The sequence below is a fragment of the Chionomys nivalis genome, chromosome 5, assembly GCF_950005125.1.
Source record: "Chionomys nivalis chromosome 5, mChiNiv1.1, whole genome shotgun sequence".
In the NCBI taxonomy this organism is placed as follows: domain Eukaryota; kingdom Metazoa; phylum Chordata; class Mammalia; order Rodentia; family Cricetidae; genus Chionomys; species Chionomys nivalis.
The window spans coordinates 81,767,072-81,783,362 of record NC_080090.1 but is presented as its reverse complement, the minus strand read 5'-3'; positions in this window follow the sequence as shown (position 1 = coordinate 81,783,362).

Below are 16,291 nucleotides of genomic sequence, written 5' to 3'. Positions count from 1 at the left end.
GAGCACATTATTGAAATACACTGTCTGATTTAATTCAGAAGTTTTTTCTATTATTCATTGTCTCTCTGCTGACATTGCTCCTTTCTCATTAGCATCAAGAAAATTCAAGATTAATAAAGAGTTATGCAATCTATTTCTGGGGGTATTTTCCATTCCTTCCTATTTGTTTAACATATCCTTTATAGTTTGATTTGATCTTTCTATAACTGCCTGACTTATAGGATTGTTTGGTATACCTGTATTGTGCTTTATATTATAATAAAAACTGTTTTATTTTCTTAGAGACATATGCTCAACCATTATCTGTCTTTATTTGTGCAGGTGTACTCATGATGGTCATAACTTCTAATAAATATGTAACTACTGAATCAGCCTTTTCAGGCTGATCTCAAAGCAGCTGCCCATTGAAAACCTGAATAAGTGTTAATGGTGTGGTGTATAGACTTTAATTTTTCAAATTCTGTAAAGTGGAACATACCTATCTCCCAGATTTCATTCTTTTGAGTACCCTTTAAGTTATTCCTTATAGGTAGTGGTGTTTGATTGTAGAAAGAGCCAGAAGGACATCTCCTTATAATCTCCTTAGTTTGTTGCTATGTAATAGAAAAATCTTTCTTTAAACCTTTGATACTGACAAAATTTTTTAAAACTGAAATTATGTGGCCTTCAGCACATTTCCAATCAATAATCAATTAATTTATGCATTACCTTTTGCTAGAAGACCTGACAGATGTGTATGGGATCAGATATGTGTTATGTATATGGGACAAAGCCTATTCCTGATTATATCTTAAACTTGAATGAATAATGAAGTTAATTTTTTATCATCTGGTATAAATTCAGTGACTTCAATATGCAAAACAACTCTTTCTGCATATTGCAAATCAATAACTATATTGAGAGGTTCTTTAAAATCCCTTAGTACCATGAAAATAGCATATAATTCTAGCTTTTGGACAGAATTATAAGGGCTTTGTTTCACTTTACTTAAATCTTCTGATTTGTAACCTGCCTTTTCTGATTTATTTGCATCAGTATAGAATGTATGGGCTCCAGTTGTTGATATGTCATGTACAATGTGGGGAAGAATCCAAGTAATTCTTTTTATGAGGTTAATTCTATCACTTTTGGGATAATTTCTATTAATCTCTCCTAAAAATTTAGCACAAGCTCTTTGCCAGGGTTCATTGTATTCCCATAATTTTTAATTTCTTCAGTAGTAAAAAACACTATAGTCTCTTCTGGGTCTATTCCTGCTAGTTGACAAAATCTCAGTTTTCCTTTTATAATTAATTCAGAGACCTTTTCCACATACATTTTTAATTTTTTTACTCAGTTTTGTGATAAAATTCTGGAAGGCAATATGACTTTAATATAATTAAGATTTGGATCCACATGATCCACATGTACCTTCTGTAATTTCTCTTTAACCAAAGTTTATTCTTTCTCAACTTCAGCTGTTAATTCCCTGGGACTTTTCAAGTCTTTGTCACCATGGAAGGTTTTCTTTAAATGAATTATTAGATCAGGTGTTATCCCAACAGTGAGTCATAGATTGGAAATGTCTTCTAGCAATCTCTGAAAGTCATTAAGAGTCCACAATTGGTCTCTCCTAATTTGGGCTTTTTGTTCTCTAATATTCTGTAAACCTATTTTATAACCTAGGTAATTGAGAGAATCTCCTAATTGTATTTTTTCAAGAGCAATTTCTAATCTCCATTTAGGCCAAACTTTCCCTACTTCTTCAAACATTCTCTCTAAAGTATCTGTGTTTGAATCAGATAACAAAATGTCATACATGTAATGGTAAATTATAGACTTAGAAAATTGCTTATGTATTATTTCCAATGGCTGACTTACAAAGTATTAGCACAGGGTGCAGATATTGTGCATTCCCTATGGGAGGACGGTCCATTGATGTCTCCTAGTAGGAATTATTATAAGTAGGCACTGAGAAGGGAAATTTTTCTCTGTCCTTTTCTTGTAAGGTTATAGTGAAGAAACAATCTTTGTTGCGGGAGCTCCTTCCACTCCTTCAGCCAATAGCCTCTGAGATACCAGCCCATTGGGGCATGGTCTCTCTTTCTCTTTAAAAAAGCAGCAACTGCCCTCCACTAACTCTCTTGCTTCTGGCTCTGCTTCCAGTGACTAGGCTCCTTTCCTGATTGTGCAGAGGGCTGTTGTCTGAGATGGTGATCTTTAAGTTTTCCCCTTTATATAAATAACTATCTATTTAATCATAATTCTGAACCGGTGTGGGATTGTTTATGACTTATGCCTTCAAATCTTAAATCAATAACTATGAGAGACCATCCTTTAAGCAATAGGTAAAGGAAAGGAATTCCAGATTGTAGAGGGACCATAGGTTGGATTACTTTATTGTAAGCTCTTAGATCTGTTATCATTCTCCATTTCCCAGACTTTTTTTTACAACAAACACAGGAGAATTCCAAGGACTGGTTGATTCTTCAATATGGTGAGCATCTAGTTGTTCCTGTACCAGCTGTTCTAAAATCTGCAGTTTGTCTTCTGTTAAAGGTCATTGTTTAACTCATATTGGTTCCTCAGTTAACCATTTTAAATGTAGGGTCATTGGTACCTCTGAAGGTGTGCTAGTTGTTTTGTGTTCTTGTGCAGCCTGAATGGCTGGTGACATTTTTTAAATAGTACCTTATAATATCCTTCCCAGAAACATAAGTTTCTGGGACTGCAGGAATGTTAATCTGGGTATTCCATTGCTGCAGCAAGTCACAACCCCATATTATTCACATACGCTTCACCTTTTCTGTCTGTCCTTTTGTTCCTATGCATTCAACCCATCTCATGCTTTGTTTCACTTGAGATAGGGTTCCAATTACTCAGAATTGAACATATGCCTCTTGAAGAGGCCAATTTAGATGCTAAGATTCTGGAGAAATGACAGTACCTGTATCAGGTAATCTCTCATTACAATGTTATTTATATATACTCTTAGCTTTGGTCTTTGATCATTTATAGAAGTCTTCCAAAATATATGTTTCCCATTTTCTACTGGAGTTTTTGGTTCATCCTCCATGTCTATTTTATCATCCAGAACAGTATGGTTTTTTATAGTAGGCAATAGATTTTTTAATTTTCCTGGTGAAAATTAAATTTTTTAATTCTCCACAGTGACTGGGAATGACTGGGCCACATTTGACATGGAGGCCTGTGAGAGGCCCCCAAGGAGTTTCCTGATGGTATTGGGTTTCCTTGTCTGTCTTTTGTTGATCTACATTCATTGGTACAATGCCAGTCTTTGACACGTGTCCTTTATATTCCAGAAGTTTGAGACTGTTTTTGCCTCCCCCAGAAGAGACATTATTTCTAGGAACTCCTTGCCTACAATCCATTCTTAGATGTCTCATTCTACCACAATTAAAACATTTGGAATTTTGGTGTCTCCTCACACCACTGGAAATTGCGTCTCCTATCCAATCCTCAGTATTATAGTCAAATGTATCAACATTCATTGTATGCAGGATACATTCATCCATTCATGCGGATCTGACCTTTAAATGCCCAAGTTTCGTTTTGTACTCTAAGTTGGTATTTTTAAAAGCCAGAGATTCAATAAGTACTCATCTAGCTTCTGGGTTTTACTCATACTTGTACAGCCTTAGTTAATCTCTGTGACAAGTCACTAAAGGGTTCTCTCTGGCCCTGTTTAACCCTGGTATATGATTCAATTATTTTTCGGGCTCTTGAATCCTGTCCCAAACATTTAATATTGCTACATGGCATAGGGACAAAGTGTGTTTCTTTATAGAGCCTGGTCCTGTGGGTCAGAGTATCAGCCCTCACCAAAAATTTGATCTTGGGAAGCCTCAAATCCTTTTGCTTTTCTCTGTTGTTCTAAATTTTTGCCTCTTCTTACCAGTAGCCCCTCCATAGCAGCCGTGGTTCCTTCTTTGAGAACTGCTGAAATTAATTGAAGACAATTTGTGTAGGCAAGCCTTATTGCTTAAAGTCAACATTTTCACCATTTCCCTAACAAATGGTGAATGTAAGCCATGAGATACTATTGCTTGCTTAATTTCCTTTAGATCACTCATACCTATAAGTTACTATTTACATTCTTTGAATACTTTAGGGTATTTAGTACCAGATGGCTTATCGGAGGATATTACTGGATAAGCAGCTATAACTCTGTGTAAATCAGTTTGGACTCTGGTATGTACTGACCAGGCTAAATCCTGTTCTTTTACCTTCACAATTGTTTCAAATTTTTTTACCATTGCTTTTTGTAAAGTCTGAATCTCCTGTCCTCTGTTCTCTTTTAGGGCTCTTATTGATTCAGTTAGCTTCTGGTCCTTGTTCTGCCCATATGATTCCAAAGTATGAAATTTGTCCAGTAAAGATAATATCTCATCCTTGGATATTATTTGGATGACATGCATATTGTCTTCCTGGAAAGATAACCTATCCATTAACTTATCATAACTTTTTAACAGATTCTGATTGTTAAATTCAACACTATTAATTCTTTCAGATAATTTCTCAGCACCCATTGACATGGATTTAATTTTGTCTGTCAAATTAATGTATGTTATCATTTTCAATGCTGTTCATTATTAGTCTGTAAAGACTGTATCATTTCTAAAAGTACCTTATTCTTGGCTCTGTTATCAAACCATTTTCTTAAGGATATGATATAAAAAACAATGCTAATTCCCAAAATCAAATAAATGGGTGTATAAGGAAAATCACATAAGCCTTGCAGAGTACCATCCACAGTGTAAACAAAGTGGTTATTAATTCCCAAATGGTAATATTGTCTGTCATCATACAAGTTTCAAATAACTAATTTACTTTCCTTCCAAAGGAAATTTCAGTGAATTGTTGAAGGTATAATAATCTTTATTGGCCAGCAGGTGTCACTGTTGCAGTCATGTGGCAAAGAGAGGTGAGCAGCTCCACTTTGTTTTTGGGTGGTGTTGTGCCTACTTAGATACTGACAAATATGCTTTGCTAGACAATTTTAGAGCAGTTAAAAAGGATAATTAAAGCAATTCCATACATGGAGAGAGTTGTAGCACTGTGCTGTGGGCAGGGTGGTTTGGGTCCCAGCTGGGGGGACAGCGGGGGCCTGGTAAGCATGGGCTCATTCCCACATTGGGTGGCTGATGAAGAGGAAGATGCCTTTTGTGTGGGAATGTGAATAAAGCAATCCCACACTAGGTCCAAATAGAGTATAAATCGGGGCTTTTTATTAAAGAGAAACTTACAGATCACAACAGGAAACAGGAACTAAATCCAACATCCAGGTGAGATGAATGGGGGCCAAGAGGGAGGCTGGAGTGGGTATTTGCATGCTTTTTGGTATCCAAGGTCACACCCAACCTGATCCAGCCTCTTAAAAGCCATTAGCTGAAGGTGGTTACTTATCATGAGTATGTGTATGTGTGTGTTCCTACGTGTATGTGTTTCTATGTGTATGTGTGTTTGCAGCATATGGCTGTTAAATATACTTGCTATATAGCCCAAACTCATACTGAACTCATGGGAATCCTCCTGCCTCTACATTCTCTGTGCTGGTATTACAGGTGTTCTTCCCCATACCTGGTTTAATTTACTTTGTATTTTGAAGGAAATAGTTCTGTAGTAGGACGTAACGGGCTGTGTCCCGCTGCCTGGCTTGCTTACACCAGAAATAACCACACAGAAACTGTATTCATTTAAACACTGCCTAACCAATTATCTCTAGCCTCTTATTTTTACATCTTGTTTTAACCAATTTCTAGTAATTTGTGTATTACCACGAGGTCGTGGTTTACCCACATGAGTCTAACCAGCATCAGTCTCAGGCAGGAGCTTCATGGCATCTGCCACTCTGTCCTTCTTCTCAGCATACAATTCTGTCTTCCCCACCTACCTAAGTTCCTGCCCTATCAAAAGGTCAAGGCAGTTTCTTTATTCAAGCAATGAAAGCAACACATAGAACCTCCTACACCATAGTTCATTTAGTTTGTGTGAAGAAAAATGCCTGAAAAAAATCTGTCTGGCTGTGAACAACAACAACAACAACAAAGACAAACCTCCTGGAAGGAGTCTGTGTTGTGTCTGCAGAGATGGATTTACCAGGTGAAGAGACTGGAATTTGATAAGTTCTGAGGCTAACTACTTTACCTTGGGCTAGTCTTCGTTTCTTGTCATAATCAATATCTGAGTTCCTTCCTTCCTTTCTTTTTTTGGCTTTTCAAAACACCAAGGGTTTCTTTGTGTATCCCTGGCTGTCCTGGAATTCACTCAGTAGACCATGTTGGTTTGGAACTCTGGAGATCTGCCTGCCTCTGACTCCGGAATGCTGGATTAAAGGTGTGTATCACACTGCCCAGCTCCCACTCTATCTGAACTAACATCTCATGATAATGAAAACCTCCTTGAAGCTATTAACTTAGCAGAGCATTAGCTTCTGCCAACCCAAGAGCTCCAAGAATGTCATCAGATTGCCTCTTCAGGCTATAAAATACCTCTCCCCACCCCTATCTCAATGCACCTGCCACTCTGGTGTATCCACAAATTGTAAAGTTGCCTTGACTTAGACTTTCTTTGATCTGTGAAACTGCAGAAACCCTGTGAAACTGCTTCCACATTAGAACATGGAATTTTGAGTAACCTAAATTTGTGTTTCTGGGCCATGCTCACTCTAAATGGATCCAGAATAAACCATCTTTTATGCCTTTTAGTATGGAAATTGTGATTCTTATGTTGCCATTTCTTTACACCTGAGAGATAACATGAAGCATTGCCCCCAGCCACTAAATGTTTGAAAATACGGGAAAACCCAACATCCAACATTGCAATGTGGTATGTTAGTTATTTGCCTGTTGCTGAGACAATAGTGACTTCAGGAGGTTACTATAGCTCTGTTGGAGGGTACATTCTGTCATGGCAGAACAGTCATGGTAGTAGAAGTTGAAGGTGGCTGGTCATATTGCATTCACAGTCAGGAAATAGAAAGCCTCTACAGATGGAGCTCTGTCCCCAGCTCCTAGGTTTTGGTTTTGAAACAAGATTTCATGTAGCTTCACTGGCTTTACATTGTTAGTAGCTAAGCAGAGCTGGCACCTTCAAGCAGAGTTCCTGTTTTAATGATAGGTGTCCTTTTATTACAGATGAAGCTCTATGGCAAAAACTGGGCATGTGCAGGGATGTGCCCTCCCTAAAGTGCCTCCCTATAGGAGCAGATATGGGCTCCCTATAAATTTTCCCCTGTACTTTGATGGAGGAAGGTCATTGGTTAACTAATAAAGAAACTGCTTGGTCTCATAGGTTAGAACATAGGTGGGTGGAGTAAACAGAACAGAATGCTGGGAGGAAGAGGAAGTGAGCTCAGATGCCAGGCTGCTGCTCTCCAGGGCAGATGCGATGAAGCTTCGACCCAGGATGGACATAGGCTAGAATCTTCCTGGTAAGAGCACCTTGGGGTGCTACACAGATTATTAGAAATGGGCTAAATTATTACATGAGAATTAGCCTAGTAGAGGCTAGATATAATGGGCCAGGCAATGTTTATAAGAATACAGTTTGTGTGTTGTTATTTCGGGGCATAAGCTAGCCAGGTGGCCAGGGGCTGGGTGGCAGGAATGCAGCCCGTGGCTCCCACAACAGTACTTTGGTTGGGAAGAACATTGTTGTAAAATTTTTTTTAAAAAAAGAGGATAAAGTGCTATGGGACAATGGTCTGTATTCTGTCAATCATATTTTAAATAAATGCTGATTGGCCACTAGCCTATAGGTGGAACAACCAGACAAGAAGTAGAGGCAGGTCAATGAGAACAGAATTCTGGAAAGAGGAAAGCTCCCTCTGTGGTCCTGGCCCAGCCACAGAAGAAGCAAGATGTGACTGCCTAGTTGAAAACGGTACTGAGCCATGTGGCTAGAACAGACAAGAGTAATGGGTTAATATTAGCTATAAGAGTTAATAAGAAGCCTGAGCTAATTGGCCAATCAGTTTATAACTAATGTAGATCTCTGTGTGGTTTCTTTGGGACTTAACGATTGTGGGAACTTGGCAGGACAGAAACTCAGACAACACCACTGCCTGACTTTATTCCAATTTTGATTGCTAATATTAACTCACATCACACTGTGAATGTAGCTACATATCTCTCCACATCCAGACAGATTAAGGAAAAGAAGCTACTGCAGAGTGCAAGAGCTTCAACAGTGTACTGGGAAAATAGCTCCATAGCTAAGGAGCAAGGCCGATGTCTGGAGGGAGCTATGGCAATACTGTGCTGGAGTCAGGTTTGAGAATGAAGCTGCAGGATTTGGCCGTGAGATGAAAAGGCCTGAACCAAGTCCAGAGCAAGAAATGGATCAGGAGCAGGGAACAGCAGTGGGTCAGGTCCAGGTCCAGAAGGGTAGGCAGGTGGATGAACAAACAGACAAGGAGGCTGTATCAACAGTGAGGGACAGGGCAGAATAGGGGAGTCCTCAGTTGTTCTTGCCACATACCAACAATCAGATGATAAATTAGTCGGTAGTCATGCCATTGCAGTGTGTGTATGTGTGTGTGTGTGTGTGTGGTGTGTTTAAGGGTTTGCCTGTTTCAGACTACTGGAACTGATCCCAAGTTCTCACACATGCTAGGTGAGGGCTCTATTACTAAGCTATGCCCCACCTCCTGCCATTCCAGTCTTAGGGGACATCACTTTATGCAGTTTACGTGAAGGAGTTATGCCCTTTCCTCAACTGGGAATATCCGTTAAGTCCTTGGACCTGGATTCCCTGATATGATTTTAATGCACCCATGTTGGGGGGGGGCGGTCTTTGCAAACACCACAGTCAGAAGAGTAACAAACTTCAAGTCTGATGCCAAGTAGTTTAATTCAGGCATTATTAAGCACGGAACAATTTGGTGAAAAGCTCCCTGGTGATAATTCACTCAATCTCATATGCACAGCAAGTTGAAAACAAGACCACATCAAAACTCTTTGTTAAGTACAAATGACATCTTCCATAAAGATGAGTTCTGTATATTAACTGAGAAAACAAGTTCGAGACAAGGGTCCGGGAAGGATCTGGTGTCCTCTTGGCCACATAGATAGCCCAAAGGTTATCAGGCTATTAAGCACATCTGTTCCCACCTTTCTGGGTAGAAAACAAGAAAACAGGTTATCCATGTCTCCCTTTGAAGAGACAACCATGTGTGTTTAGCATTCTCGGTTCCCCTAGTGCCTATCTGTGAGCACAAGGACCTCCTTGCCTGCTATCCCTTGTGACCCTCCCAGTTTTAAGTTTCTCCAGTAAACCTAAGAATGTTCTTTCTATTCCCAGGAGTAAATCATTTCTACTCCATGCTGGATGGGTGGTGGGACAGATGGAATAGTTTCTAGGTCCTTGTAAAATGGAGTCTATGAGGCAGGGCTACTGCCTGACAAACCACTGTTTTATACACTGTGGAGTGACGTAGAATAGAGCATAGCCTGACCTCAACACCGAGGATGACTGCAACTCCGGATCCTGAATGAAAGATGGAAAGAAAAGGCAACATGACTGCTCCTAGGTGTGGTGGAGAAGGAGGTTTATTGTAGATAAAAGGGAGAGCATAGCCAGAGGCAGAAACACCTGGGAGAGTTCAGAATGAACCGGACCCTGAGCCCTGCCTCTGAGGAGAACAGGGATGGGAGAGTCAGGAAACGAGGGAGATCAAGAGACCAGGAGGGTAAAGAGTAAAAAGGACTGGTGTAGGCCAGATGTCTGCATTATATAGGGAAGAACTGCTTGGGGGTAAAGGTGAAAGACCCTCGGAGAGGACCTTCCCTCAGGAGGTGACCCCGAGACCCAAGAAACAGTCCGAGACCACCGGCTGCAAATAGCAAGAGGTTTATTGGGTGTACACAGGTACCTGCGGGCGGCAAAGTCTTTTCGGAGGACTTGCACGCCTGCAGTCTGGGAGAAGGTCTTTTTATAGGAAAAGGGTGGCAGAAGCAGGCATACAGAAGCAGATGCATGGTTACAGGGATCTCATTGGTTGGTTGGAATGAGGCGAGGGGCATATGTGGTTTTTCCTCTCCTAGCATAGATGTATGGCCACAGATGTCCTGTTTTGCAGATATCCCATTTTACAGATATCCGGTTTTGCAGCTAGGGGCCCTGACCTCAGACATCCTCTCCCAGCACAGATGTATGGCCACAGATATCCTGTTCTCCTAAGCAAACGGGATGTTCTCATGAGAGCAGGCTAGCTGCAGATCCTGAAGGGGTCCTGAGGGTCTCAGGCAAACAGGATATTCTCATGGGAACAGCCGACTGCAGGTCCTGAAAATCTTTCAAACAAACAGGATGTTCTCACAGGAGCAGGCTAGCTGCGGGTTCTGGGGGGGGATCCGTAGGGTCTTTCATTCCCCCCTTTTCCTTTCTCATGGATTTAATCATAAATCCATGTGTTTTCAAAAACCTCTACGTCATTCTGCTTTAATATCTGATATTGCTGGGAGAGTACCATGGTTTGGATAACTGAAAGCCTGTCTTTTATAAATTGCACCAGGCGATTTAAAATGTAAGGGCTGAATGTCTAACCAATCTGGTATGGTTAGCATAAAAGCAACATTCTTCCTTGAGTGCAGCACAAAGACTCCCTTCCTTTAAAAACAACAGATCCAGGCCCCTCCTGTTATGGAGCACCACCTCTGGAAGATTTGCTCGGACAAAAGCCACATGAAAACTAGTACCACTGATGGGACAAAATAACTCACACTTTACAGCGTACTGTTCACACAGCAGTGTTGGGAGAAGATAGTAAAACACCTCTAGGTCGTGCAGAATAGCTCTTAGCAAGATTATCTGAATGAGGCCTGAAAGTAACTACATGGTAGACATTGTGAACCACTGCAGACCCGGGAAAAGCACCCATCACTGCGGCAATAATAGTCTATTGACTACAAAGAGCTTAACTCAGCCCTAAGAAACACATGGATGCCTTATCATTGTAAAACAATGGCCTTATGCAAATTTCGTGAAATGTATTTTTCCCTTAAAAGGCAAGTTCAGTATTATGAAGACAAATCTCCTCTGCTGTAGACACTGGGAGTGTTGATCCTCAACTCCAGAGAATGCGCCTGAGAGGTCAGCTTTGGCCCAGCTGGTGCCACATGGCATTTACCGGCTTCCATTGCGTTCTGTAGCACCAGCTTCATCCAAATGTACAAGGGCTGTGTCCATTGCAAGAACTTCAACAAGCAATGAACGATGATGCAATACAGGATGACAAATGTTCAAAACAAAACAAAAAGCCCTAAAGCCAGAGGACAGCCAATGAGGACATAAATACCTTTTTTTGAGACTGACCTTACCCAGGCTTTACATTTGTAAGTACAGCATTTAAAAAAAGTTTTAACATCCCATTAACATCTATTTTATCATATACAAAACCACATCTGTTTATCTTCTGAAAGCCACACCATTCCATAACCCCACAGATTAAAGCAAGATTTTCTTGTAGAAAAACAAAACCTGTCAAGAGGTAAGGAAGCTTTAGGTGTGTTTGCTTTTCTCTGCAGTTATCTGCACAAAACGGTCTGATCTGGAAAAATCTCAAACCGTACAAAATAATTACTGTCAATAGGTCCCAGACACACAGGGGAGGAACAGGGCAGAATTGCTTTTTGCTTCTGCTATCTGATATTGTACTTCAAAAGACACTAAAAAATGAGCAGAGCCCTGTGGGTTTCTGACTTAGGAAAGAAGAGCCTTAAAGGTGCTGTAAGCCCACCTTATAGCAGATGTGCCTGCCCTGTGCAAGCCTTGAGCTCAGGATATCCATCACCAGGGTCAGCCACTGTCAGCGGATGCATGAGCAACAGCTAACTAGCCAGGCAACAGAACTAGTGGCTGCGATTGCTGGGGTGTTTTGAACCCAGAACAGGACAGAGGGAGGGAGGTCTGTCCAGTCATTTTTGCTGGTCTCCAGGGCCAATTATGTCAACTTGTAAAAATTTTCTCTTAGAATTTTATTTATCCTATCTATCTGACCTGAGCTTTGGGGTTGGTAAGCACAATTTCCAATTGGTCCCCAATGACTTACCTGGGCAACAGAGGCAGGTCTATTATAGGACATGATTTCCTTGGGCATCCCAAACCTGGGGAAGATTTTTATGATCTTCTTAGCCATTACATTGGCTGCCTCAGTCCTGGTCAATGTATGATGGCTATCTTCATCCTCTGCCACGTAGAGCTTGTATCAAAGTCATAGGTTCAGCTTTCTGGGTGGGCCAACATCCCTTTAGGGAGGCTATTGGCCCAGATCATTTGCTTCCTGTCCACCATTGCTGCCCCTGCCTTCTGCTTACCTTCAGTCTTGTATACCTGCTTGGCTCAGACCCCCAGCCTTGTGCCCCAGGCAAGCTTCACCATCATTTCCAGCTCTGCCTGGCACAGCTCAGCCTGCCGCTCTACCAGCCACCTGTCTTTCTGCAGATGCTGGTGGGATCTGTAGTTCATCGATGTGAGCAGGGCACAGGAGCAGCAGCCCTGTGCAGGAGGGCACCTGTGGTAGCATTGTGAGCGCTCTATCGCAGTCTGACATGTGTGAGGGGAGCGAGACTGCAGGGTGAGCAGCCAAGGCTCATGCTGGCTTTAGGGCAAGTGCGGCACCAAGGCAGTTGCTAGGAGGTGAGGATTTCTTCTGTGGTGATTGCAAGGGGAGGTGGTCATCCTCAGTGAGGAGGGCATGGTGGAGGAGAATGCAGACAAGCAGCTTGCATCTCCTGCAGAACTGAGAACAGCAGGGAAGGCGAAAGTCCCTCGTTTGGTCAACAAAAGGCTTTGATCATACATTCAGGAGTGACCAGGGAGGATCGAGTCATTTATTTGTCCTTTTCCCAAATTTATAGTTCGTAAGGTGTCCAGTTTGTTTAATGGTTGTTTTAACCATTTTTTAAGAGTACTCAGTTCTTGTGTCCCTTAGAAAAGCTATAGAGGTATCTAATGTCCTTTTTCTTGTCATAAGCACATTGGCCTTTGCTCAAGGGGTGCCTCTGTCCATTGATATAGATATGAATAATTTGCATTGGTATGGATTTTAAGGTCAATTTTGTTATATGTATATGTATTTCTGATCTTGATTACTGTATTGTGATTGTATAGTTCATTTAAAATGTAATGTATAATTAGGAAATATAGGTTGCTAATGGATAATCATCAATAATAGTCAAATTTGTAGTCATGTTAGTTAGATTTTCTAGATATATAGAGATATATTCCAGTTAGATAGGCATTCTTCATATCTTTCAAAGACTGCAGAATATGGCATTTAAATGTTTTAATAACTTAGGACTTTTCATGACAATGAGACACGTCTGCTCCTGGCAGCACCAATCTACTTCAAGAGGAAGATGGGCATCGAAGAGGCTCCTTATGGAGTTTGATAGCTATTTGGGTAAGAAACTGCTCTTGCCTGGACTGATGCATAAGCTGGACACAGAGAACCCGCAGAGAGAGGACTACTGAACTTGCCTGAAGGTGAAATGGTCTTTTGGGGTTCCTGACTCATGAAAGAGTCTGTGAGACATTCTGCAGGACACAGCAGATAGTGACTGAACTGTCTTTGGAATTTCCTGCTTGATGAAAATGTCTGCTGGAAACTATGGGCCTGAAGGCTGAAGATGGATGCCCCAATGGTACAAAAGAACTTTGGGTGACTGTCCAGGCAGTGAGATGTCTCTGTCATTTCTAGAGTTTTGGATCTCTTGTTTACTTAGGTAATATTATATCCTTCTGGAGTCTTTGATGGAGTTGAAGAATGGATAGATAGTTATAGTTTTCCTTAGTTATGATAAGAGATAAAATAGATATAAATATTGTAACTGTAATTCTTGCTTGATAACCATTTTGTTATATGTAATTTTACCACGTTAAAGTTAAAGCCTTTCTTTTTTGTTTAAACAAAAAAAAGGGGAAATGATGGAGGAGTTACTTTCATTTAATAAAGAAACTGCCTTGGCCCATTTATAGGCCAGCCCTTAGGTGGGTGGAGTAAACAGAACAGAATGCTGGGAGAAAGAAGCCAAGTCAAGGAGTCGCCATGATTCTCCCACTCCAGACAGACACAGGTTAAGATCTTCCCTGGTAAGCCAGCTCATGGTGCTACACAGAATATTGGAAATGGGTTAGATCAATATGTAAGAGCTAGCCAATAAGAGGCTGGAACTAATGGGCCAGGCAGTGAATAAAAGAATACAGTTTCCATGTAATTATTTCGGGTAAAGCTAGCTGGGTGGCTGGGAGCTGAGCGATGGGACACAGCCCCACCGCTCCTATTACAACAGTCCATCATCATTTGTCTTTGATCTTCTGTTGCCCAGGCTCCCTATCTGTCTGAGTCCTGCCTTTCTTTTTCTTTCGCTTCATTTTCTCGGTCTCTCATTTAACATTTTCTCTGTCTCCCCAAATTCTGCAAGGTATAATCTTGTAACCTATCTATTTGCTGTAACTTTTTTTCTATATCTGATATTAACTGTCCTATGAAGGCCATCGCTACTGCTGCCTATTAACCTTCAGAGGTTGGGTAAAATGCCTGTAAACTTCCATTAATCATTTAAGGAACACAGATTCTAACTGGCCCCTGGAGAACCTCTCTTACCTTGGCCGAATTAGTGGGGTGCCTTGCAGCCCCCCCCTGAGATTTGCCATGAGCCCAGCTGTTATGACTGTCAGTTTCTCCCTTTAAGAATTAATTAGACATCATCATGTAGAAAAATAAAAATAGATCCATATTTACCTCTATGCACAAAACTGAAATTCAAACGAATCAAAGACCTTAACATAAACCCAACAATATAAATACAATTGTGAACATAACCTCAGTAGCATAGACATTAAAGGAAACAATCAGTAAATGAAATCTCCAGAACTGAGAAGCTTTTTGTATAACAAAGGATATAATTAACAGAACATAATATAGCCTGTAGAATAGGAAGGTATCTTTATCAATTATTTTAAAACCATATAAGGAACTTAGAAGCTTAATCCTCATAAAAATAAATATTCCAGTACAATTATGTCACAGACCAAAACTGTAAACTCTCAACAAATGAACTTAAAATAACTAAAAGATATTTAAAATTTGCTTAAATATAACATCCTTAATCATCAGGGAAATGCAAATCAAACAACTCTAAAATTTTATCTTATCCCTGTAAAAATGACCAAGATTAAAAATATTATTTGACAATTTACACTTACAGCTACTTTGAACATTAGTATGGTGGATTTCCAGAATTAGATAACATATTACCTTAAAACTTAGCGATATCCCTTTTGGACCTATTTTACATAGCAGAATTATTTTATCATAGACAGAATCTGAAAACAACCCAAAATGCACCTCTTTTATATCAATAATAAATGAGAATCTTTGCCATGTGGGGCAACTCGGGGCCCCTACCTCATCACAAGCATGACGAGCAGTCAAGTGTCAAATTCAGATCTAAACATGGGCTGGCTTAGAAGCTCAGCTGGGCTGTTCATATGGCCCTGGCCCTGGGTCAGGGCTTTTACAGCAATAGTTCTTGAAGACAGTGTAGTCCTGCACCCATCTAAACAGAGCTGGGAATTTACTTTCCTCTGGACACATTGCATAGTAAGAAATATAGAAACCAACAATCTGTAGTTTTTCTATATGCACATTATTTTAAAGTGACTCAGCTTAATTTTCCCCAATTTTTAAACCAGAGGCTTTTACCCTGGATGCAGCACATGATGACTGGAACAGAGCATCCCCAGAAGAGAGATGCTATCAGGACTGGTAGGCCCTTCCAATGTCAGCTTGCCCCACTACCTGTGAAAAACCCTCATTTTCAAGGGAGGTGGGAGAAATCCCCCAGTCTCAATAATTCAGGCCAACAGATGCAATCAGCAAGAGGTGTCTTTATTACACAGGCGCCTGAGGGTGTAACAGTAGCTTATGCCAACTGCCCACACCAGGCAAATTCAAACAGCCATATTTATAGGGAAAAATGATTACATAAGAGGGTAGTATAGTGCAAACATTTCATTGGCTCTCAAATTGGTGGGTTTAGCTCATCCTAGGAATGGCCCCATGTCTATTCTCGGATTTCCCCGAAAAACCATAAAGACAGATAAAACATCCTGTAGCAAGTTGACAATTTAGATAGGATGTCTTGGGGGGTGGAGTATCCCCGAAAAACCACAAAGCTAGATAGAGCACTCTGCAGCAAGTTTGACAGTTTATATAGACTGCCTTGGGGGGTGGAGGATTCCCTCTCCTTAGCCTAGTCAGTGAGTCTGCAGCCCATAGATATCC